The sequence below is a fragment of the Carassius gibelio genome, chromosome A13 (genome assembly GCF_023724105.1).
Source record: "Carassius gibelio isolate Cgi1373 ecotype wild population from Czech Republic chromosome A13, carGib1.2-hapl.c, whole genome shotgun sequence".
In the NCBI taxonomy this organism is placed as follows: Eukaryota; Metazoa; Chordata; class Actinopteri; order Cypriniformes; family Cyprinidae; genus Carassius; species Carassius gibelio.
In genome coordinates this window covers 3,556,089-3,582,254 of record NC_068383.1, presented here as the reverse complement: position 1 = coordinate 3,582,254, position 26,166 = coordinate 3,556,089, and the positions used below count along the sequence as shown (strand labels likewise).

Sequence of the window (26,166 nt, the reverse complement as noted above, 5' to 3'; positions counted from 1 at the left end):
ATATATTGCATATTCTGCAATCAATTTTGCGTATGAAGGATTTTCCATTTTTAAGCTTTGATTATATATATTCGAATATATATTCCAGCTAAACAGCTATTGTTGCCAAGTTGATTTGAAATGTTTACACCATTTTTATTATACATTATAGTTATTATATTATATTTTGGAACTGATTAATCATAGTATTTATCTGAAATTATGCACCTCCATTTTTGAGTGAACATTGTTCCTCAAAATTATAAAAAATAAATAAATAAATAAATAAATAAAACGTCACTTAATGCTGAGATGCAAAACCTGTGCTAATCGAAAGATCAAGATGACAAACAAAAGTTGAATCCAAGATTTAACACAACACAATGAGAAATATAGAAACAATTTTTTAAAGACTGATCATTTTTCACTGGGGACAACAAAACTGATTCTCAGCGCATGGATTAAATGTATTTAGTCTTTAGAAAACAATGTGCAAATATCAAATATCATCACAATGATGCTTAATTGTATGCCTGCATATTAGTCCTGTGATCAGATCTTATGAGATGGATTCCACACACACAATGTGTGAAGCCTCACTCTCTCTAGGATCCTGTACTTCACACCTATAAACATATCAGAAAGCCTGAGATTTACCAGGACAAATAAGAGCAAAGTTCTCCAGCCGCCTTCTGCTCCCACTCAGGTATGGAGACAATTCAATGATAGTTTTGCATAGGAGATCAAGTTCATAGTATAAAACAAAGAAAGTTTATACCATTAAATGAAAAAAATAACAATTAAGACTCTTCAATTATTCTGTCACTAACCATGTGATGTTCTTGTTTCCATTAATGTTTTGGATGGTCTCAGATCATGCTGGACCATCATTAGGTTTGTCTCCAAACGCTCACACATTTTAAATCACATCAAAACAGAAAAGAATGTGATTTTAGGAGCCTAATATATTAGACATACAGGAACTGTCTCTCTGAACTAGTATGAATGGAGCTCTTTCACCACACATTAACATGTGTCTGCATGCCCAGAGAAATGAAACGTATGGATTTAAACAAGACAGACTTTGTTACTTATAAGAGAGTTTAAATGAGAGGGAGAATGGATTCTTGGTACATTAGCAACAGTGGATTTGTTTAACGGAAAGACAAACAGTTGCATGAAGATTTCAATGTCAGAGAGTTTCTTTATACAAAACCATATGCCTGATTGTAGAAAAACAAAAAATAATGGCACAAGACACAAAAGCTGGATGATTTGAGGAATCATTTGTGTGTGTGAAACAAAAATGCTGCCGAAGCTTATATTAATCTTATGGATTTGATTAAATGAGAAATAGTTATAGAGATGGTAATTCAACAAACCACATTATTAAATAATGTGTGCAAGATTGTGTCCTAATAGAAAGTATTTTACAATTACCAAAAAAAGATATTTGGTTAACATGTGCATAAAATATTTTTAATGAGGTTTTAAAACACAGGTGGGGACAGATGGGACGGGCCGGGGATGGATGTGCGGTCATTTGTAAGAGGGTGGAAACTTTAGCCCCCTGTCACCCACAGAGGGGAGACTTAGCAACACTAGATGAAAAATGGACACTAGTGCCGTCGACTGGGCGAGACTGGCCGAAACTCAATACACCCCTGCCCCTCATTCGTCAAGTTCCTCCCATTGCCTTCCTGATGTCTCTCTTCCACTGATTTCCAGCACTATAGTTTGCAATTCAATAACGATTCATCGAATCATTTCATATTTGTCATTGAGATACTATAATAGTTTATATTCAGTTAAATACATACATTTAAAATACATTTTAAGTTTCAAAAGGTTTTTTATGGTCTTGGTTTTAGTTAACTGTAATAGACCTGATGTCCACCTGAAAGCAACAACAGTAACAACAGTAGAACACCTTTAGATAATGTCAATGAGTTTCACAGCCAAGCATCACTCATGTTTTCATCAGACAATTAAAAAAAGCAATGTTGCCCATTCCATATGCTACAAAAAAATAAAGGTTCTTTTTGCTTAATGATGGTTCCATGAAGAACCTTTAACATCTATTGAATCTTTCCATTGCACAAAAGGTCCTTTATTATGAAAAAAAGAGGGGGTCTTATTAAAATGTTTTTAAGAGCTTTTCAGTGAAAGGTTCTTTGTGGAACTGAAATGGTTCTTCTATGGCATTGTTGTGAAACCCCCTGTTTTGAACCATTTTTTAGGTTGTATACATAATAGTGGTACCATTAGTGTCAAAATAAGCATGTATTTTCCATAATCTGGAATGTTATTGGGCGTTATGTGGTTTCCCAGCTCATTAGGCCCAGACATGGTAAATATCAATTCAAAGATGTTTTCAGTGTGGAGCTTTAAATGCATAATACCATCTGAAAATATCATAATGATTTTCTTTTTGTTATTCAAATGTTATAATGATTTTAGTTTTATCTTAGCAGGAACAATACCCCATGAACATCCTCTTACAGGGTTTCAAACTGGCACCAGGAATGCTCTGACATGTTTGTGCAGACCAGCGGAGGAAAGCCCCGGCATTCAGACCCACTAAATGTGTATGGGTTGACAGAACATATTATCATACATCATATAGACACCTATAGAAAAGATCTAACTCTGAAAGAGAAAGAGAATATAATGTAAAGGTACTTTATTGGCATCAATGGCTCTATGAAGAATCTTTATCATCAATGGAACTTTCCCATTCTAAATCATTCTTTATAGTGGAAAAAGGTTCTTTAGAAGATTAAAATGAATAACTAAAACTAAAATAAAAACTATTCTTTTAAGAACTGTTGGCTTTAAAATGGTTATTTTATTGCATCATTGCAAAACCAGCTTTTGGAACATTTATTTTAATGTATTTGGTTAACAGTGTTATATATAGAGAGAGAGAGAGAGTAAAGTTTTCTTTTTGTTATTGTTTTTTTGTTCTTTTTTAACACTGTAAACTCAGGTTGCTCTTCTTTGTAGTGTCTCTCTCACCCTCAGGAGATGTGGGCTGCTGCTGGATGACATCTTCTGCTGTTCATTTCCAATCATGCCTGGGCACAGATCAGTTGTCCCGCGGCACTTTTCCTCTTTCATAGCCTTCTGTCATGGCAAGTCTTTTGGCACAAGAAAAAAGCACTCACATGGAGGTAAAAACACTTCAGGGAAGATTCAGATATCTTAACTCATTTACAAGTAACCTTTATTAATAACAAACAACTGTGGCAGGCACTGCTCCATACTGTACATCAGAGTTTCCTGAATGTGGAGAGGTATGTCATGCATCTTTTAAAATGTCCTGTTTTTAAAGGCACTCATCTAAAAATGACATATAACTTAAAATATCAGAACTAAACATGAAACAGATTGGAAAGGACTGATATTACCAAAAATTTTAATCTTTTGAATATCTGTTTTTGGAAAAACTACTTAAATCTAAAGAATAAAACAAAAATATAGATTTTCTAAAAGTGAAAAATGGATGAGACACTTAATAATAATATAATATAATATAATATAATATAATATAATATAATATAATATAATATAATATAATATAATATAATAATTTTTATGACCACAAAACCAGCTGAAATAAAATTCTATTAAAATATTTTATTTTTATTTTTAATATGAACACTATAAAAATAAAATAAAATAATTCTGTGCAGGAAGTGTTTGCAGGAAAGTTCAGGGAAAGAATGACCACAAAATGGTCCATTTTCACAACACCCTAAAAACTATACACATTAATAATAATAATAATAATAATAATAATAATAATAATAATAATAATAATAATAATAATAATCCAGATAATGTGCTACAGTATTTTCTTTCCTCAGGCACAATGTGAAGTGAAAGCACACAAACACAATAAATAGTTAAATAGTTTATGTGTACTGTGTGTAAATGCAAGTTACAGTATACTGTAGATATGGAAATTCATTCCATTACTAAAAAAAAAAAAAAAGCAATTTATGTGTCAGAGGTGTATCAGCTATTTTACAAAACCAAACATGGCTCATCCAATCAAATCCAAATTAGACATATTGCATACAGAAAAAAAATATAAATACATAGAAATTGTAACTATTCTGAGAAGAGGCTATTAACAGCTCAGCTTTCTTCAAATGGCCCAAGCAATACTGATCTGAAATGTTAAAACAATACTCACACTCTCACTCAACACACACAGATCTGGTGTTATAATTGGCTGCTTTGCAATCCATGTATTACAGTGAACTCTGTACTTTTATTAACTTTCTCAAGAGAGCAGGTAATTGAGAGGTGTCGTATGCCGCCTGAGCCCGAGCCCAGCTAATATTTCACTGTAATAGATCTCAGACAGTTTCAATCAATTGCTAACCCAGTTTTCACTACATGGTTTGAAATATTTCATGTATTTTTTGTTTTTTCATTTGCCACATGCGGCAGCTCCTGTTACTGCAATGGAGTTAGCAGAAGTTACAAAAACACGTCAAACTGATTTTACAATAAAAGGTCCGTCATCAGTTTCAGATCTATTGCAAATTCTTCTGCAGGCATCAGTCAAATCCAATACATTGCGTGTTTAATGCATTCTCATGTGCATACAATAGTTCAGGAAGACAGACGCAACCTGACCTGCCAGATATTTTGCAATTCATTTTCCATTTATCACAGTTGTGCAAAGATGTTTGGCTCCACGGTTTCTCTGCAGGGGTCAAGACGCTCACAAACCAAACCCTCACCCCATCATTTACACCCATCTGAACGCTCTCTCACACTCCGCAAGGGGTCTGAGACATCCCAAATCCTTTTACTATCTCAAAACATAGATTTTAGATTAGAGTATCAAGTTGATGATTTTCATAATCTTATGAGAACTGATAATAAACAAAATTCTGAAGTCTTCTATAAAAAATGTAACTTGCATTACTTCACTTGATGTAAACTGTATATGCAATGCATTTTTATACTAAATATGTATATACCGATCAAAAGATTGGGATCAGATTCTGTTTTTTAGGAAACTGATACTTTTATTCAACCAAAATGCATTAAACTGGTCAAAAGTGACAGTAAAGACATTTTTAATATTATAAAGATTTTCTATTTCAAATAAATGGTGGAAAAAAATCTATGTCCAAAATGTGTCCAAAAGATGTTTTCAATATTGATAATAATAAGAAATATCATATTAGCAAATCATATTATAATGATTTCTGAAGATCATGTGACACTGAAGACTGGAGGAATGATGCTGAAAATACAGCTGTGCATCACAGGAATAAATTACATTTCAAAGATATATATTTCAATAGAAAACACTTATTTTCAGTAAATAATTTTAAATAAATTATATAGATTATTTTTAAACAAAAAACATAAGCCTTGATCAGCATAGCAACTTCTTTCGAAAGTTTTGAGTGGCATAGGCATATTGTTGCACTTATAGGTCTACAGTTATATAAAATCACATTGAACTTAGAGAATTCAGCAATAATAATCAACAGCTTCACAGTAGGAAGGCAAACAAAGATGTGTTTGTTTGCTTTCAGTGATGACTAATACAGAGAAACATTACACAGTCAGAGCTCTAAATATATATGTTATATAATATTCAATCGATATATTCAAGCTACGGCTGGAAACTCATCTCTTTCATCGGGGCGTAGTATTTAGTAGAGACGTTATGACATGTCCCTATATAATATCCAGAGACTACTAAAATGTCCCTAGCAATAATTTTGAGCAAACACTTAAATGCATGTTGTCGTACCGTTTATTAGATTTATTAGATATTCGTTTGTATTAAACTGTTCCGATTTTTTCAACATGTATTGAAATACTCATGTTTATTTCATGCTGCAAATATTAAAGAGGAAAATATAATTGATTCATATGCATCTTGAACTGAGGCAAATTATCTCACACATTAAAAAGCATAAAAACATGTTAATTGTTTGATGTTTAAAGACTGAGATTTTGTAGTATAATTGAGTGGCTTGTGTGCTACAAATAATAAATGGACCTGAAAACTTTAAACATAATTTCCAAGCATTAGCCTATACCGTAAATAAAACAGCTTGTCACGATTCACATGATGTTATTTACTTAAGAAAAAATCAACAATAGGGCCAAAGTTAAGTTAACCGAGTTAGATAACATTTGGGGGGGCCGTAGAAATGTTTTGCATATGGACCCGAGGCTGAATCCCTACACCACTGTATCACAGGGACTCGAAAGAGGGCTCTTTTGACTTGGGCCAATAAACTTCCACTAAGACCATAATGTACAATAGATACCACATGACGGGAATGTTGTGGCCTAATGGTTAGAGAGTTGGATTCATAATCCAAAAGGTTGTGAGTTCGAGTCTCGAGCCGGCACGAATTGTAATTTAGGGGAGTGAATGTACAGTGCTCTCTCCACCTTCAATACCACGACTGAGGTGCCCTTGAGCAAGGCATCGAACCCCCAACTGCTCCCAAGAAAAGACCATAGAGTACCATGGAATCCACCCAGAATAGCCCAGCAACAACAAAGTACAAGATCAGGACCATAGTGTACCATAGCAACACCCAAAATTTTCAAACACGAGAGCGGTCCAATGTACAATGTTACAAATGGCTAATAAAATTACAGTTATTACCAAAGCTTTTAAAATGAACACACACACGATTCACCGATCACAGACAAACATAAGCCGTATGATGGAGGGTGATGACGGGATAACTACCTCCAAATAAAACCAAAACATTCCAGAAAAAAAGCTCTAATCGTAAACATAAATAGAAGTGAATCATTCAGAAGTAATCCCTCCAGACTGAAGCGATGGGTGGTACCAGCCTGTGCCCAGGTGTTAGCGTTTTAGTAGCTGACAGAAAATAAATTAAACTGCAGCTTGTGTGATCTCACACCATGAGCTCATGGATTCTGGGTGAATGGGAAGGAGATTATGGAACAAACTGAAATCAAATTAAAATAAAATGAAACAAATGCATATGTAAAAATTCTTCACTTTCAATATTTTATATATATATATATACTGTTTACATTACAAGAACTTGGCACATAGAGTTTATTGAAAACATATTTTCCATAATTTTCAACACCCTTATTTGTCATTGACTCATAAACACATATCATATCAAAACTTCCTGTCTGCAGTCAGCAGGGTCATGCATGTGTCGACATGGCTTGGGACTGGATGTGAAATTATAGCATGTTCCTGTATACCACATCTTAACTAAATGAGACTGTTGGCATCTGAAATAAGCCTGTGTTTGCTATGGCATCAGTTTAACTTAATGGAGGATTTATGAAGTAAATGGCTTAAAATAAAGCATTACCCAGAGTGCATGAATGAGCATGTTCCAGCATGAACCACTTCTTGCACTCTATATGCTTGCCCTGGAAATCATGCTTGACAAAAGAGACATTTCACAAAAAGCATCTACAGAACTTCCATATCATCCGAACCTATAGAAACAACACCATTGCTTGCAATTTTTTTTTTTTTTTTTGTGCAAATAACATGTGCAGTTTACTTCCATAGTTCAGTTCCTGAAGTCATTCCAGCTAACAGCGTTTGTATGGTTCACAGATCACTGGATCTGATAGGAAAATTTAAGGGTCCCTCAACCTAAAACTATTTCCTGTAATCAGGCTGGCTGTTACAGCACAGATTTAAAAGAGATCAGAGTCCATTTTAGTCCAAATGTAAAGCATGCATCTTCACTGACAAACCTACATACTGTATTTAAAATGTACTGTTAATACAAACAGAGACAGATGTGACTCAGTATGATCTGACTGGATTAACACTTAAAGTAAAGTCTGTCATTTAAAAGTCTTCAATTCTAAACACGCAGCTAAATATATATATATTAAAAAAAAACAGTTTAATATTCTTAAGCAAACTAGATTTTTTACAAATTGCAAAGAAATTGTGAGTGGTGTTTGCCCGTATTGTGGATTATTGTCTCTAATATTCTGGTCCCATGTAAATCTGATTTTTTTTTTACCCCAAAAGTCTGTTTTGAGTATGTTTGGACTTGTATATCATCAAAATCTGTAAGACTGTAAGATTCTAAGCTCTACATTTATACTTCTTTATATTTGGTGAATTTTTAAGCTCTATGTTATTTTTACATGAAATGTTTTTTTTTTTTTTTTTTTTTTTAAATAATAATTTTTATTCAGCAAGGCCATATTTCATTGATCAAAGTTGACAGAAAGACGTTTATAATTTTACAAAAGATCTTTATTTCAAATAAATGCTTTTCTTTTTAACTTTCTATTTTCAATGAATCATGAAAAAATGTATAACGGTTTCTAAAAACAAATGAAGCAGAGGAACTGTTTTCAACATTGATAATAATAATAAATGTTTCTTGAGCAGCAAATCAGCATAACAGAATGATTTCTGAAGGATCATGTGACACCGAAGACTGGAGCAATGATGCTGAAAATTCAGGTTTTACCACAGGTATAAATTACAATTTAAACAAAGCAGTTATTTTAAAAACACTGGTTTTTAAATCAAATATATGCAGCCTTTATGAGCCTTCTTTCTTCGTGTGATATAGCCCTATTGTTGCATTTACAGGTCTGCAATTATACCAATTTATAAATAATTTAACAAACACCACACTTTGGAACAGTAGTGTAAAATAGAATATACACTTTTTTTTCTGTCCATATTGATTTGTTTATTTTGTTTATTGAAAGAAATAAAATCATTTCAGTCTCATCTCTCTATTGCTGCACTTAATCACTTGCAAACTCTGTCTTCAAGGAGCAGAGTTTATCCATTTAAACTGAGTTAACCAGATCAACATTGTACTTTCCCAAAGACCCTCCTCGTTGCAACTCATGTTGGTGGTCAGTTTAACTGGCCTGATTATAGCAGGAGTTCACGGATGACACTGGGCTCCATTGTGCCAGATTGCATCCTGGAAGTCAGGTCTGCCAAAGCATCCTCTGTGTCTCTATCTAATGGCATGCAACACTGATCAAGCCTTCGCTAGCTTGGTAAAGCTTTATTTGGTCATTCTACAACTGAACCTGATAGCAGCAGGACCTAAAGTTCAAGAAGCTCTTTGACATCAACCACAACAGTTAGACAAGGTGTGCTGAAAATACAAGATTTTTGTTAGAGGAATTAATCTGTCACTGATAAACACCCCCTTGTTGTTCAAAACCTGTTGCACAGCTCTTTACCCAGCTCTTTTCCAATGTCTTGCAATGTCAGTTGATGGTAACCACATCTTTCAAGTGCCAAAAATAAAATAAGCAGCAGGAAAGCATCATTACAAGTTGATATAGTCCCGTCCAACCTATCGATGGTGGGGTTTTGACCTTCTGTTCGCCCTCAAACTTAAGAAGATTCAATTTGGAACCAGAATGAAACCCAATCTTTACCCAAAATGTGTGTGTGTGTGTGTGTGATATAAAACAATCATAAACAAATCAATCAATCAATCAATCAATATGTTTCATGCATTGCATTCCAAGTTTTCCAACATCAAACAATAGGTTTTGACACTTTTTTTTGTCTTTATTTGGAGACTGACAGGCTCTCATTGTGTAAAAACACTCAGAGTATATAAAAACACTATATATTTTCAAGTTTAAGAAATAAACAGCACACGAGGGTAAGAAAATAATGATAGGGTGAACTATTAAAGCTTTCATAACTGTAGGAAGGAATCTATAAAAGACAAAAGCATCTTGAAATGTCATACAAAAGTTGGTCCTCCAAGTTGTTCTGCCTATTGACTGCATAAATATATTTTTGAACACTCCCTATTTCAGTGAACTATGATGATTGTGTTAGCTTTTCTTGCTAAATGTGACATCCTGCAGATGTGAAGCGTAGCTATACCAGCGGAGATATGAGGTGATACCAGAGAACCATTGAGATGGCGCCGAACAAATAAAGTGATAAATCCACACAACAGTGTCATCACAGAGATACATAAGATGAGACTAAACATTTGTGATTTGTTCTTTGAGATCTTGATCGCCAAATCAGCAGTGTTTACCGTTGGCAGACGTCTGTTGGTGTTGTTCATTTTTGAAATCGTCACCAGTGTGATTTATTTTCCCTCTTCATGAACATAAACATTTACTCAAAGCCATTATAGACATCTAAATTCCATTAGACGGATAAACAGAAATATTGTTGCATTCTCTTAAGCAGGCGCATGAGAAATTAAACAAAGCAATCCAACAAAGGGTTCAACCAAACAGCACCATATGCTCAGTGTTCTCCAGTGAAGTTCAAATGTCAGGGATTCGTCTGCACACGACAGAAGGTTGTTTTTTTGTTTTTTGCCCACAAGCAACTTACACTAAACAACTAGCTGGAGTCATTGTATTTATAGTTCATTCTCTTGTTTTAGACAAACTAGGAATAAAAAACATCAAGAGAAGATGTGGGGTTGAGTTTGGATGGAAAAGTAGGGCTAAGTATTGGCACATGATTCGATTTGATTCAAATTCACAAGCTTGTGATTTGATTCAGTTCTCATTTCAATTATATTCAATATTGAGACTTTTGTAAGCATTTCAGGTACAATTTATTGTTCGCAAGTAAAAAGATCTCTCAAATTATGCTGTAAACTATAGAGGGAAACTTGGTACATCAATTCAATTTTATTTTATATTATTTGTATAAAATAGTTTTTAAGGTATTGATTCAAAGCAAATTGTATTGCATTGCATTGTATGAAAATTTTAAATGATATTACATTAAATAACAAACGATTAAATTTAATTGCAATTTGTTTTCAGATATAATAGTCAATACTCAAATAAAAAAAGAGTTGCACATTAGATTGTTTTATAACAACTTTCTAGTGAAAGTTACTCTTGTTCATTGTTGAAATAAAATAATTTAATTGGTGACTATTAAAAACACATAACCGATTTATCTAAACACATTAAATATAAAACAATTTATATTTTAATATTAGATTTTGGTTTAAGTGTTTAATATTATATTTATTTTTATGTTAAATAAAAAATATTAATTTCGAATATATATGTACTTTTTTTTTTTCTTTTTTTTTTTCTTTTTTGGCAAATGCACCAAATTTAGTTCTAAAGGGCCACAATAAAGAGTAAAAATATTACATTTATTGTTTGAATTTCATAGTAAAATTGAGAGAACTATTTTTATAATCAAAAAATCACAAAGCTCACAAATTATTGCAAATCATGTTTAGTGAGGGTTTTATTCATGCATAAACCAAAAACAAAAAAAAATAGTGTCGACTAAAAGATCAAATTTAGGGATTTGAGCATCAATATTGGTTAAAAAAAATAATCTTTTTTAAATTTATCTAATTTATTTTGTTTTAATGTACACCAACTGAAAACCAACTGATTTGTGGTATCATAGCACAAATGGTTTACAATGAATTACACAATAATAATAGTTGTGATGCCTTACAGGAAATGCTTGAGAAAAAAAAAAAGATTTATAATTATTAAACTTACTCAGAAAAGTAAAGTTAGTTATCTAAAATCTGGCCAGTGGTGGACGAAGTACACAAATCAAGTACTTGAGTAAAAGTACAGATACGTATAATAGAATATTACTCCAGTAAAAGTAAAAGTACTCCTTTTTCAATTTTACTCAAGTGAAAGTACAAAAGTACTAAATTTTTTATGTACTTAAGTAAAAAAGTACTGAAGGATAGATGTTTGCAATTTTATATAGGCTCATTTTATTTTATATTAGCACATATATTATAAAATAATATATATATATTTTTGTTGTTGATATGGACTACACTGATGAGAGTAATGTTAACTGTGAAGCTTACACTGTGATGTACCTGAGAGAAAACAGAGATGACCATCTGATTTTCACCAGTAAGAACAAAGTATTTTAAAGTTTGTTGTTTTACAGAACATCACAGTTATATATGACATGATAATAAGGCCTGAAGATTTTAAGGAAAATATAATTATATTTTCATAGTGATTTTTTCCTTCTCAAACCTTGTCTGGGGTGTAAAAACACCACTGGCCAAACGGGGTGCATCTCTTCCCCTCTTTGATAATTACTGTAGTTACCATGTTCTGAACATCACATCCTTTCTTTTCTCCCCAGATGTAATCTATATATATATATATATATATATATATAAACAATATTTACTTATTTTCAGTACGGTTATGAATAACGTCCTTAATAACAATGGATGAAAAGTTTAGAGCTCTACTGATGATTAAGTCTAGAGTGTGTCCACCTTTGTGTGTGGGTCCATGTACATGCTGAATCGACAAGTGAAAAAAAATCCTCAAGTCCAAATATTCATTTATCACCAATTAACTGTTTGACAAACACTTCCTGCTTCGATGTCCAGATCTGAATTTAAAAAAATCTCAAACATGCCCCGATGTCCCGATCTGAATCAACCGAGTCGCGAACAGGTTCCGAAGTGCCGATCTGAATCAACCGAGTCGCGAACAGGCTCCGAAGTGCCGATCTGAATCAACCGAGTCGCGAACAGGCTCCGAAGTGCCGATCTGAATCAACCGAGTCGCGAACAGTCTCCGAAGTGCCGATCTGAATCACCCGAGTCGCGAACAGGCTCCGAAGTGCCGATCTGAATCAACCGAGTCGCGAACAGTCTCCGAAGTGCCGATCTGAATCAACCGAGTCGCGAAAAGGCTCCGAAGTGCCGATCTGAATCAACCGAGTCGCGAAAAGGCTCCGAAGTCCCGATCTGAATCAACCGAGTCGCGAACAGGCTCCGAAGTGCCGTTCTGAATCAACCGAGTCGCGAACAGGCTCCGAAGTCCCGATCTGAATCAACCGAGTCGCGAACAGGCTCCGAATTGCCGATCTGAAAACTTCGACCAAAGAATGTAAAAAAAAAAAAAACTCAATTTCTCTAACTCTATACTCTAATAACTCTACAAATCTATGAAAGACTCAGATCACGTGTCTAAAAATAAATCGCTATAGTAAAAGAGAAATAATAAGAGGAGTGATTCCTACCGTTCTGCTGTGTTTGGTCCTCACGCGCGTCTGACGCTCCGCGGCGCGTCTCCGCCCCTCACACGCGCGTTTACAGCGCTAAATTAACCATCTTTGCTAATTATTATACATTTACTTCATTGTCAGCTCCAGGTACTTCATTTATTATTGTTCATTGAACTGTTTGAAACAAAAAAAGGTTGTATTTCAGTAATAATTCTAAATTATCAAAATAAAATATATAAAATAATGGTTTGTATTTTAATATCCTTTAAAATATAATCTATTTCTGTGATGTGCAGCTGTATTTTCAGCATCATTCCTCCAGTCTTCAGTGTCACATGATCTTTAGAAATCATGAAAATATGATGATTTATTATTAGAACTATTAATAGTTGTGCTACCAAATATTATTTTGGGATCTGTGATCTGTGAAAGTGTTTTAAAGTTTGTGGTTTTACAGAACATCACAGTTATATATGACATGATAATAAGGCCTGAAGTTAGGAAGAACATTTTAAGGAAAATTTAATTATATTTTCATAATGATTTTTTCCTTCTCAAACCTTGTCTGTGGTGTAAAAACACCCCTGGCCAAACGGGGTGCATCTCTTCCCCTCTTTGATAATTACTAGTTACCATGTTCTGAACATCACATCCTTTCTTTTCTCCCTAGATGTAATCTATATATAGGTGGTTGAATAAAAATATTTGGACATTATTTATAAAAATTACCTCAAGTTAGCACCAGCAAGCATGTTAGCTAGACATTTAGCATCAGCTACAATATTTACTTATTTTCAGTACTGTTATGAATAAACATTCATGTCTGTCTAACGTTACTCGTCTAGTTAATCCAAACAATATAGATATTGAGTCGCGAACAGGCTCCGAAGTGCCGATCTGAATCAACCGAGTCGCGAACAGGCTCCGAAGTGCCGATCTGAATCAACCGAGTCGCGAACAGGCTCCGAAGTGCCGATCTGAATCAACCGAGTCGCGAAAAGGCTCCGAAGTGCCGATCTGAATCAACCGAGTCGCGAAAAGGCTCCGAAGTGCCGATCTGAATCAACCGAGTCACGAACAGGCTGCGAAGTGCCGTTCTGAATCAACCGAGTCGCGAACAGGCTCCGAAGTGCCGATCTGAATCAACCGAGTCGCGAACAGGCTCCGAAGTGCCGATCTGAATCAATAGAGTCGCGAACAGGCTCCGAATTGCCGATCTGAAAACTTCGACCAAAGAATGTAAAAATAAATAAATAAAATAACTCAATTTCTCTAACTCTATACTCTAATAACTCTACAAATCTATGAAAGACTCAGATCACGTGTCTAAAAATAAATCGCTATAGTAAAAGAGAAATAATAAGAGGAGTGAAGTTTCCTACCGTTCTGCTGTGTTTGGTCCTCACGCGCGTCTGACGCTCCGCGGCGCATCTCCGCCCCTCACACGCGCGTTTACAGCGCTAAATTAATCATCTTTGCTAATTATTATACATTTACTTCATTGTCAGCTCCAGGTACTTCATTTATTATTGTTCATTGAACTGTTTGAAACAAAAAAGGTTGTATTTCAGTAATAATTCTAAATTATCAAAATAAAAATATATAAAAAAAATGGTTTCTATTTTAATATCCTTTAAAATATAATCTATTTCTGTGATGTGCAGCTGTATTTTCAGCATCATTCCTCCAGTCTCAGTGTCACATGATCTTTAGAAATCATGAAAATATGATGATTTATTTTATTAGAACTATTAATAGTTGTGCTACCAAATATTATTTTGGAATCTGTGATCTGTGAAAGTGTTTTAAAGTTTGTGGTTTTACAGAACATCACAGTTATATATGACATGATAATAAGGCCTGAAGTTAGGAAGAACATTTTAAGGAAAATATAATTATATTTTCATAATGATTTTTTCCTTCTCAAACCTTGTCTGTGGTGTAAAAACACCCCTGGCCAAACGGGGTGCATCTCTTCCTCTCTTTGATAATTACTAGTTACCATGTTCTGAACATCACATCCTTTCTTTTGTCCCTAGATGTAATCTATATACATATATATATATATATATATATATATATATAGGTGGTTGAATAAAAATATTTGGATATTATTTATAAAAATTACTTCAAGTTAGCACCAGCAAGCTTGTTAGCTAGACATTTAGCATCAGCTACAATATTTACTTATTTTCAGTACTGTTATGAATAAACATTCATGTCTGTCTAACGTTACTCGTCTAGTTAATCCAAACAATATACATATGTATAACGTTACTGTTAATACACAATATAAAAACAGATGTCATGGTAGCATTTTAATAAAACTGTTAATATTACGGTAGCGGGGAATTTGGACATGCATGAGTTATTTTATTTAATCTGTGTTAGTTTAAGGTTATTTAATTTTATTTTTTAACCTAAAACACAGAGACGCTGATTGATGTGTCTGCGTTTGCACTGGAGCATTTCAGTGGGCTTAAACAGATCACTCTTTACAGCGGATTTAGTTCCCAAACAACTGACAATTTTGACCTAAATATGATTTTCAGTTACAATAATTAATCCAAAATTTCGACATTAATAACTTACTTTTAACAACATCAGACGCACGCTCACAAGATCTGCCGGTTCTTACTTCTGTAGACTCGCACTTAACGGTTCATTTGAATCAGTGAGTGGTCGACTCCAGAACAGCTGCAATCGGATCATTCTAATTCGTAAACGAATCGTTTGGTGCGATTCGCGATCCGATTAAAGTTTATTTTGAAAAGACTCAGTTCGTTCATGATGAATCAGACACCGCTTCTGCGTGTCGGAGCACGTGATATATTATAGGGAGTAACGATATGTTTTATGAAATGTAGTGAAGTTAAAAGTACGATCTTATGCTTTGGAATGTAGTGAAGTAAAAGTAAAAGTTACTAAAAATAAAACTACTCCAGTAAAGTACAGATATTTGAAAAATATACTTAAGTACAGTAACGAAGTAAAGCTACTCCGTTACTGTCCACCACTGAATCTGGCAGCCTGCAATGGCAAGTTTAGGACAGATATAGAGGTGTGAAATTAGTAACCCCAAACCCATTACTAGTTCCGGAGCTCGTGGCACCATCCTGTCTGTGAAGAACGGGCTGAGAGCCGAGGTGATACCATCACAGCAGGACCAGTGAAACACTAGCTCCCCCCGAAAAATGATGCAGAATTCCAGCACACAGGAGCATGAATGATTTGAGAGAAATTCTATAAGCCCAGAGAGCCTGCAGTAATGGGCCGAGAGGAGCAGTTAGTCATGCTTGGTTACATGTGACTAGTTATCACTGCCCTTATGCATATGGAAAATAAAAACTGAAAAAATTAAGTTTGAAGTCATGTGGAAGCATAAGCATTGGAACACTAAAGTAAGTTTGGGTCTCAATGCTCTAAAACATGCTCAGAACTCCTTAGAAGACATGCCAACATCCTCTGGCATCACAGTGGTCAGTTATTCACCAGGGTTATTATCATAAACTAAAACTATTTTAGCAAATAAATAATATAAATTAGAAATAAGGCTGAAATGAAAAACTAAATGGAAATGACTTTATGGGTATAGAATTTAAAACTTAATCAGAATTTAATTAAATAAATAAATTAGAACTAAAAAGTAATATTAAGAAAATATAATACATACACACAAGTATTACAAATTCAATTAAAAATAAAATGAAAATACAAAAATATCTAAATTTTTCATTCAAAATATTATTAGAAAACTATTTAAAAAAATAAAACATACATACACACACACACACATATATATATATATATATATATATATATATATATATATATATATATATATATATATATATATATATATATATATATATGTATGCACATAATAATTATACAATTTAACAACATTATTAGAAAACTATAATAGTATATAAAAATACAAAAATAACACTGTGCAGAAACCACTCATACTTTTATTCGAAAAGTAAAAATCTAGATTAAATGCAGCTGTAATGGTCTGATATTAAACATATTTCTGCTGAAGAATTAAAATGACCAAATTGAGTGATTTTATCTAAAAAGGCTTTTAATGTCACCACAGTTAAATGAGGCCAGTCTGTGGTTAAACCAACTGCACTGTTAATGACTTTAGACTTCCTGAACTCACATGGAAATTACTCAACAGGCAACGAGTGCAATGCCAACATTAACACCACTGTGTGCAAACAAGTACACAAAAACACTACGAAACAGCTGAACTGCTAATTACCTGCAAAATCACACAATCTGTAGCATAAATGTGCATTCTGAAACACATACAGCATGCTACCAAAATGCATTTATTTATTGTCTGTATTACAAAAGAATGCTTGGACGTGAGCTCCAAAAGAGGGATTGAAAGCATGTGTGTGATGTGACTGTATTAAGTCCAGATCTGTGTTTTCTTAGCATGTTTGCATTCATGATTGTGTGAATGAGCGTGTGTGTTTCATTTGTGAGTTTGGGGCACATTTCTCTGTTTGCGTTGGCCATTAGGAGTAAAAAAGAAAAATAACAGCTCTCTTAAAGCAAACACATATTTCACACTTCCACCCCAGAAAGAGATAGAGAGACCAAACAACCTCTGCCATAAATTACGTACACACACATACTTTCTCTTATTTTACTTACATTGTTGTACTGATGTTTGTAATTATGTTTTTCTTTATCAGAGTAATCAAAACAGCTGTGCGACAGGTCTTTGGTGTTGAAGTCTTTATGAAGAAACAACACTATTTCCATAAGAGATACAAATACACTAAAGTGTGCACAAAATAAATAAATGAATAAATAAACAAAAAAGAGAGAAAAACTATGCTTTTTTTTCTTTCTTTCAAATCTCTCAACATGTGGCATCTAGAGAGTGCCAGCTGTAATTACAGTCATTTGTAAAATCCCCACTTCCAGATTTGGTTTCAGAAAATCTAGCAATACTCTGTTTTTTATTTCTCTTAGCAAATCCACCCAGACAATGATGTCTATCAAATATGATTCACCCTCTACAACTTCATATTTACCTAATTTATATTAGTCATTACGAGGATTAAACCTGTCCTACACCTCACAAAGGTCCTTCTGTTTCTCTGAGTGCTGGCAGTGTGTGTGTGTGTGTGTGTTTAGATGGGGCGATGAGTTTGTCAGCAGCACTCCACACACTCCTTCTCTAAACGCTTCAGTTACAGTGAAAAGCTGAGGCCATCAGTAAAGCGCGACGCCTGCGTGTCCACTGTGCAGCAGAGCAGGGTTGTTGCTCATTTATGAGCGTGTTTATTTGTATGTACGCCCTCATGTGTGATCAGAACAGTCTGTGTGGTCTTTGGGGTCGTGGTTTGGCTCTCACTGGCGCAGTGAGGGAAGTCTTACAGCGACCAGGTCTCAAGGGTCTGTGTGGTTCTGGTTCATGCCCAGTGCTCCACGCCAACCCACATTCATCAAGGCCACGGCCCTCAAAAATCTACCCTCTACTTGAAATCACTCACCATTTTAACTAAACAGTATTAGAGTAGTATTTTACCACACAAAAAGAACAATCAAAGAACTATGGTAAAGTGATGGTATCAGATGCTAATTTCATGGTATGATGACACACTGTGGTACTGAATCTAGGATTTATAGATAATATAGAGTACAGTATTATTTCAGCATCATGTACAAAAAAAAAAAAAAAAAAAAAAAAAATTACCGGTAGGTAATTCCATGGTAATATATGAGATACAGTACTATGGTACGGAATTTGGCATTTACATTATATGGAACTTCAGAGAACTTAAGAAAATACATGCTCAAAAAACATGGTGTTGCCATGAGACATTTGCAAAAAACATAGTACTAGCGTGGTAAAATGTATAAAAAAAATAAAATAAAAAAAGAACTTATTATCATGTTGAAAAAGCAACAACATAAAATCTACAGCAAATCAAGTCACATTTATTTATTCATGTCCAACTTTTAATATATCGCTGGGAAATAATAGACAGACAGATAATATAGAATATACTATTATTATAGCACCATGTTAAAAATTGTATAAATTAAATAATTAAAAAATAAAATGAATAGTGCTGTCGGTTTATCAAAAAAAAAAGGGGAAAAAATTCTGTAAAAAAAAAAAAATAGAAATCAGTTTAATCACAAAAAGTATTAAAATTTTTATATTAAATAACATACATATTTAAAATGATTTACTTTTTAATACATCACTGGACGATATATATATTATAGATTATAGTATTATTATGGCACCATGTAAAATAAAATAAAATAGGTAGATACTAACATACTACATGTCCAAAAATAAACGTTTTTTAAATTAAATATTACATTTTAAAGCTAATCAAAAGCTGTTGCTAAAAATATTATAAAACATTCTACATAAACATACTAGCTGAGCTCATCAATCAGCTGAAGTACAACTAGTTGACAGTTTGATACAATTCTAATATGCATGATAAAAAATAAAAGTAAAAATCTCTTAACCTCTGAATTTTCAGCCACCTGTTATATAGAGACACTTTTCACCATCAAATTGAACCCCAGTGAATTAAATCAGTCCTGTCCTAAATTTGGTCTAATTTAATATGCAGTTTCACTCTGATATACAGTACATTACTTTCCAGAATGGGCTGTGTTGTGTTTTTATGAATCTGTCATGGCCCTGAAGCAGTACTCATCGGAGGTGCTGATATATAGAGAGAGGTGAGTCGTTGTGAAACACATGTCCAGTCTGTTGGGTCTCTGGTGCCTGTACATCCACAGGACGTCCAGTGCCCCGCCACTTCCCTCTGACCTGTGTACTGACATGCTCTCGTCCCAACACGACACTTAGCTGCTTAAATTTACAACGCTCTTCAAACCAAGAGACCAACACAATCTCAGCTCTCAGTGGGTGGAGAGGATGAATGAGAGTTCATTCATAAAAACTTCCTGACATAAAACTGTTTACATCCTCAGCATATTACTTATACAGTTACACAAGTACAGCTGAAGAATTCAAGTGTGTTTATTATAGCTCATATTACCACAGTGCATCCAATCAGATTTCAGACCCAGAACTTTATTTTTATCTAAACATTTAAAGCATCTTAAAAATAAAGATGATTTATCACGCTCAAAAGAATGCCGCTGCATCTCAATTACTTTTACTATGCACTAAAATTATTAGTTAAAAAAAGAACATATCTTAAGTATATAGCAAGAAAGTACAGTTGAACTGAGGAAACCAATATTGAACCCAGTTGCGTATAGCATTTGCATAAAGCTAAGTTCATTTTTTTGTTTTCAAAATTAGCTGTTTCTTGACACTTTTCACTAAAATATCACCACTGACAATTTTCAACATAAAATATATAGCCTAGTTCAATATACAGTGACTTAGTATGTACTAATTCCTAACAAACAACATGCAATATAACACATAATAGTGCACAAATCACTAGTTTTAGAGTACTTTATATAGACAGTGAATATTTCTGAATATCACAATTCTGAATTAAAGCACCGTTTCTATCCCATATGACATTTCCCGTATAAACGGTTTTCAAAGTTTGCATTTTGTCATGTAAATGAACGGCCAAAACATATTAAAAAATATATATATATTTTTAGTAAAAACAAATAAAAAATAAATAGTGTAAACACCCCCTAAAAACAACATGCGGGTGAGTAAATGATAATGATGAATTTGTTTAAACTACTCCTTTAAATTTCCTTTACGTTTCTCAAACAAAACTGTCTGTCTTTGTCCAAATCAGATCAACAGTTAATAAGAGCCATGTGGAACAAACTACAAGTCAAATGCTCAGTGGAGAGATATGATGCTATCTATAGTTTTGGGCTGCGTTTTGCTGCTTATCTTTAGACAGGAAATGCTGTAGTCAGAGGACTGACATCACTCAGGCTGGAGTGTGCATGAACACACACACACACACACACACACACACACACACTAACTGAAGGGATCACTAACCAGAAGTCTCCTGTCTGGAGTCTCTCTGGCTCAGCAGGGTACAGCTTTACAGGATTTACTTCAACAGATAATAAATCAAACAGAATTATTCTGAGAACTTATAGGAACGTAGAGTTGTAAATCTGATAACATGTTAGGAGGAATAAAAGATATTAAATTCATGACTTCTCTTTAACCCACGTTGAGGTCAGCCATAACTTGTGCACATATTAGTTACTTATCACTTAAAAAACACTTTTATTCCACCGGTTAATCTATCACTGCTTGAATTACAATATATCCGGCTATGCTGAAGAAATCATTTCACATTTCACATAATCAAGTCTAGTGGTTCTCAATTGGTGTTTCAGTTCTGACAGCAGAGAAAAAAAACAATGCTAAATGCAAGTAACAAATGCAACTACACTGTAAAACACTTTTTTTGAAGTTTTTAATAAAACAATATTATTAGAGTTTAACAAAAAAAACTAATACTATTTCAGTATTTGTACAAAATTTCATGTTTATTTCAATGAGTAACTTGCCATTTCTTTGTAATTATTTGTGAAATTACTAGTCATTTCTGAGCAAAAATCGATTCTCATTCTAGAACTTTTGTAAGTCTCTTTTGATAAAAGTGTCTGCTAAATGCATAAATGGAAATGCTAATTTTTGTATTCGGCACATACACAGTTACTGTATATACAGGATGCAATTTAGTGAAATGTAAAGCTGGTCTACTCAAATTGTAGGAAATATATACAGTAAAATATAAGGTAAAATGGTTAAATTGCCATTAAAACAGCATGAACATTAGAAATAATAAATGACAAAAATAAGTAATTATAATCATAATAATAAAGTGATAAGACAGCGTGTTATCAAATGTACAGAGCAAGCAAAAAGAGCACAACGGACAAAGATGAGAGCATGTTATGAGGCAGTAAAACTACAAAATGCAGTGTGCAGTGAGAATGACTGAAAATACTGAGCATATTCAGGCAATTTGCAAGCCCCACTTGCATAAAGTGTTTATGATTCTGGCTTTGATTATAATGTCACATCAGTATTGACAGTAATTAGGCAGGTCATTAAAAAAGTTTCTCTCAGCCTCTGGAGGGATCATATGATCTCCTTTCTGTCCTGTCACTCTGTCAAAACACATGGGACCTCAAAGTTTCCAAAGTCTATTTACAGCTCAATCACAGAGGCGTCAATAGCAGTAAATCCCACACAACAGAGGAAGATCAACAGGGTAAATCCCTTTCCAGCTGATAGGTCATTGACAAAATAGACATCATTACAAATGAGGTTAACTGAGCAGTAAATGAATGACTGGTAAACAAGTAAAAGGCCCAGACATTCAGTCTGCTTTGAGTATCAAGATCTTAACCTATACAGAACACATATACACATATATACATTTACATTTAATCATTTAACAGATGCTTTTATCCAAAGAGACTTACAAATAAGGACAGTTGAAGCAATCCAAAACAACAAAAGAGCAATAATATATAAGTGCTATAACAAGTCTCAGTTAAGTTAAATGCAGTACAAGCAGTGGTGGACGAAGTACACAAATCAAGTACTTGAGTAAAAGTACAGATACGTATAATAAAATATTACTCCAGTAAAAGTAAAAGTACTCCTTTTTCAATTTTACTCAAGTGAAAGTATAAAAGTACTAAATTTTTTATGTACTTAAGTAAAAAAGTACTGAAAGATAGATGTTTGCAATTTTATATAGGCTCATTTTATTTTATATTAGCACATTTTTTTTTTTTTATATATAATTCTACTGTTCAAAATACCTGGGATTTTTTCCAAAATAACCACTATATGGAGTCATGATATATTTTTGTTGTTGATATGGACTACATTGATGAGAGTAATGTTAACTGTGAAGCTTACACTGTGATGTACCTGAGAGAAAACAGAGATGACCATCTGATTTTCTCCAGTAAGAACAAAGTATTTTAAAGTTTGTTGTTTTACAGAACATCACAGTTATATATGACATGATAATAAGGCCTGAAGATTTTAAGGAAAATATAATTATATTTTCATAATGATTTTTTCCTTCTCAAACCTTGTCTGTGGTGTAAAAACACCACTGGCCAAACGGGGTGCATCTCTTCCCCTCTTTGATAATTACTAGTTACCATGTTCTGAACATCACATCCTTTCTTTTCTCCCCAGATGTATTCTATATATATATATATATATATATAGGTGGATGAATAAAAATATTTGGACATTATTTATAAAAATTACCTCAAGTTAGCACCAGCAAGTTTGTTAGCTAGACAGTTAGCATCAGCTAACAATATTTACTTATTTTCAGTACGGTTATGAATAACGTCCTTAATAACAATGGATGAAAAGTTTAGAGCTCTACTGATGATTAAGTCTAGAGTGTGTCCACCTTTGTGTGTGGGTCCATGTACATGCTGAATCGACAAGTAAAAAAAAGCCTCAAGTCCAAATATTCATTTATCACCAATTAACTGTTTGACAAACACTTCCTGCTTCGATGTCCAGATCTGAATTAAAAAAAATCTCAAACATGCCCCGATGTCCCGATCTGAATCAACCGAGTCGCGAACAGGTTCCGAAGTGCCGATCTGAATCAACCGAGTCGCGAACAGGTTCCGAAGTGCCGATCTGAATTAACCGAGTCGCAAACAGGCTCCGAAGTGCCGATCTGAATCAACCGAGTCGCGAACAGGCTCCGAAGTGCCGATCTGAATCAACCGAGTCGCGAACAGGCTCCGAAGTGCCGATCTGAATCAACCGAGTCGCGAACAGGCTCCGAAGTGCCGATCTGAATCAACCGAGTCGCGAACAGGCTCCGAAGTGCCGATCTGAATCAACCGAGTCGCGAACAGGGTCCGAAGTGCCGATCTGAATCAACCGAGTCGCGAACAGTCTCCGAAGTGCCGATCTGAATCAACCGAGTCGCGAACAGGCTCCGAAGTCCCGATCTGAATCAACCGAGTCGCGCACAGGCTCCGAAGTGCCGATCTGAATCAACCGAGTCGCGAACAGGCTGTGAAGTGCCGATCTGAATCAACCGAGTCGCAACAGGCTCCGAAGTGCCGATCTGAATCAATAGAGTCGCGAACAGGCTCCGAATTGCCGATCTGAAAACAACTCAATTTCTCTAACTCTATACTCTAATAACTCCACAAATCTATGAAAGACTCAGATCACGTGTCTAAAAATAAATCGCTATAGTAAAAGAGAAATAATAAGAGGAGTGATTCCTACCGTTCTGCTGTGTTTGGTCCTCACGCGCGTCTGACGCTCCGCGGCGCGTCTCCGCCCCTCACACGCGCGTATACAGCACTAAATTAACCATCTTTGCTAATTATTATACATTTACTTCATTGTCAGCTCCAGGTACTTCATTTATTATTGTTCACTGAACTGTTTGAAACAAAAAAGGTTGTATTTCAGTAATAATTCTAAATTATCAAAATAAAATATATAAAATAATGGTTTCTATTTTAATATCCTTTAAAATATAATCTATTTCTGTGATGTGCAGCTGTATTTTCAGCATCATTCCTCCAGTCTTCAGTGTCACAAATATGATGATTTATTTTATTAGAACTATTAATAGTTGTGCTACCAAATATTATTTTGGAATCTGTGATCTGTGAAAGTGTTTTAAAGTTTGTGGTTTTACAGAACATCACAGTTATATATGACATGATAATAAGGCCTGAAGTTAGGAAGAACATTTTAAGGAAAATATAATTATATTTTCATAATGATTTTTTCCTTCTCAAACCTTGTCTGTGGTGTAAAATATCCCCTGGCCAAACGGGGTGCATCTCTTCCCCTCTTTGATAATTACTAGTTACCATGTTCTGAACATCACATCCTTTCTTTTGTCCCTAGATGTAATCTATATATATATATATATATAGGTGGTTGAATAAAAATATTTGGACATTATTTATAAAAATTACTTCAAGTTAGCACCAGCAAGCTTGTAAGCTAGACATTTAGCATCAGCTACAATATTTACTTATTTTCAGTACTGTTATGAATAAACATTCATGTCTGTCTAACGTTACTCGTCTAGTTAATCCAAACAATATACATATGTATAACGTTACTGTTAATACACAATATAAAAACAGATGTCATGGTAGCATTTTAATAAAACTGTTAATATTACGGTAGCGGGGAATTTGGACATGCATGAGTTATTTTATTTAATCTGTGTTAGTTTAAGGTTATTTAATTTAATTTTTTAACCTAAAACACAGAGACGCTGATTGATGTGTCTGCGTTTGCACTGGAGCATTTCAGTGGTCTTAAACAGATCACTCTTTACAGCGGATTTAGTTCCCAAACAACTGACAATTTTGACCTAAATATGATTTTCAGTTACAATAATTAATCCTAAATTTCGACATTAATAACTTACTTGTAGCAACATCAGACGCACGCACGCTCACAATATCTGCCGGTTCTTACTTCTGTAGACTCGCACTTAACGGTTCATTTGAATCAGTGAGTGGTCGACTCCAGAACAGCTGCAATCGGATCGTTCTAATTCGTAAACGAATCGTTTGGTGCGATTCGCGATCCGATTAAAGTTTATTTTGAAAAGATTCAGTTCGTTCATGATGAATCAGACACTGCTTCTGCGTGTCGGAGCACGTGATATATTATAGGGAGTAACGATATGTTTTATGTAGTGAAGTTAAAAGTACGATCTTATGCTTTGGAATGTAGTGAAGTAAAAGTAAAAGTTACTAAAAATAAAACTACTCCAGTAAAGTGCAGATATTTGAAAAATATACTTAGGTACAGTAACGAAGTAAAGCTACTCCGTTACTGTCCACCACTGAGTACAAGTAAGGGCTTTTAAATAATATAATAAATGAAAAGAAAACAGATGGAATAGAAAAAGAATAGAGCAAGCAAGTGGTAGAGATAAACAATATCTTACCAGAAACTTCTTGTGTTGGGTCTTTCATTTTATGCAGTACCTCCTCCTAATCTGTATTCATTTCAACTTGATTCATAATTTAATGGCAAGAAATCAAACAACATGGAAATAAAAAGCTCACGTTAATCAAGGCTCGTTTTATCAAACATAATGTTTTTGTGGGCAACAAAACAATTAACAACATAAAACATCACAGGAGTCATTCCAATCCATAGCCAG

At 34.0% G+C, this 26,166-nt stretch overlaps 1 long non-coding RNA gene across 1 annotated transcript; it reads right to left on the bottom strand.

The window, feature by feature from the left end:
- Positions 1–2,807: 2,807 nt before the first annotated feature.
- LOC128026666 (uncharacterized) lies at positions 2,808–26,166 on the bottom strand. The gene is made up of 2 exons (XR_008186477.1): positions 25,948–26,166; positions 2,808–3,119 (listed from the first exon to the last, which is right to left on the bottom strand). It is a non-coding gene; the product is annotated as an uncharacterized LOC128026666 (long non-coding RNA).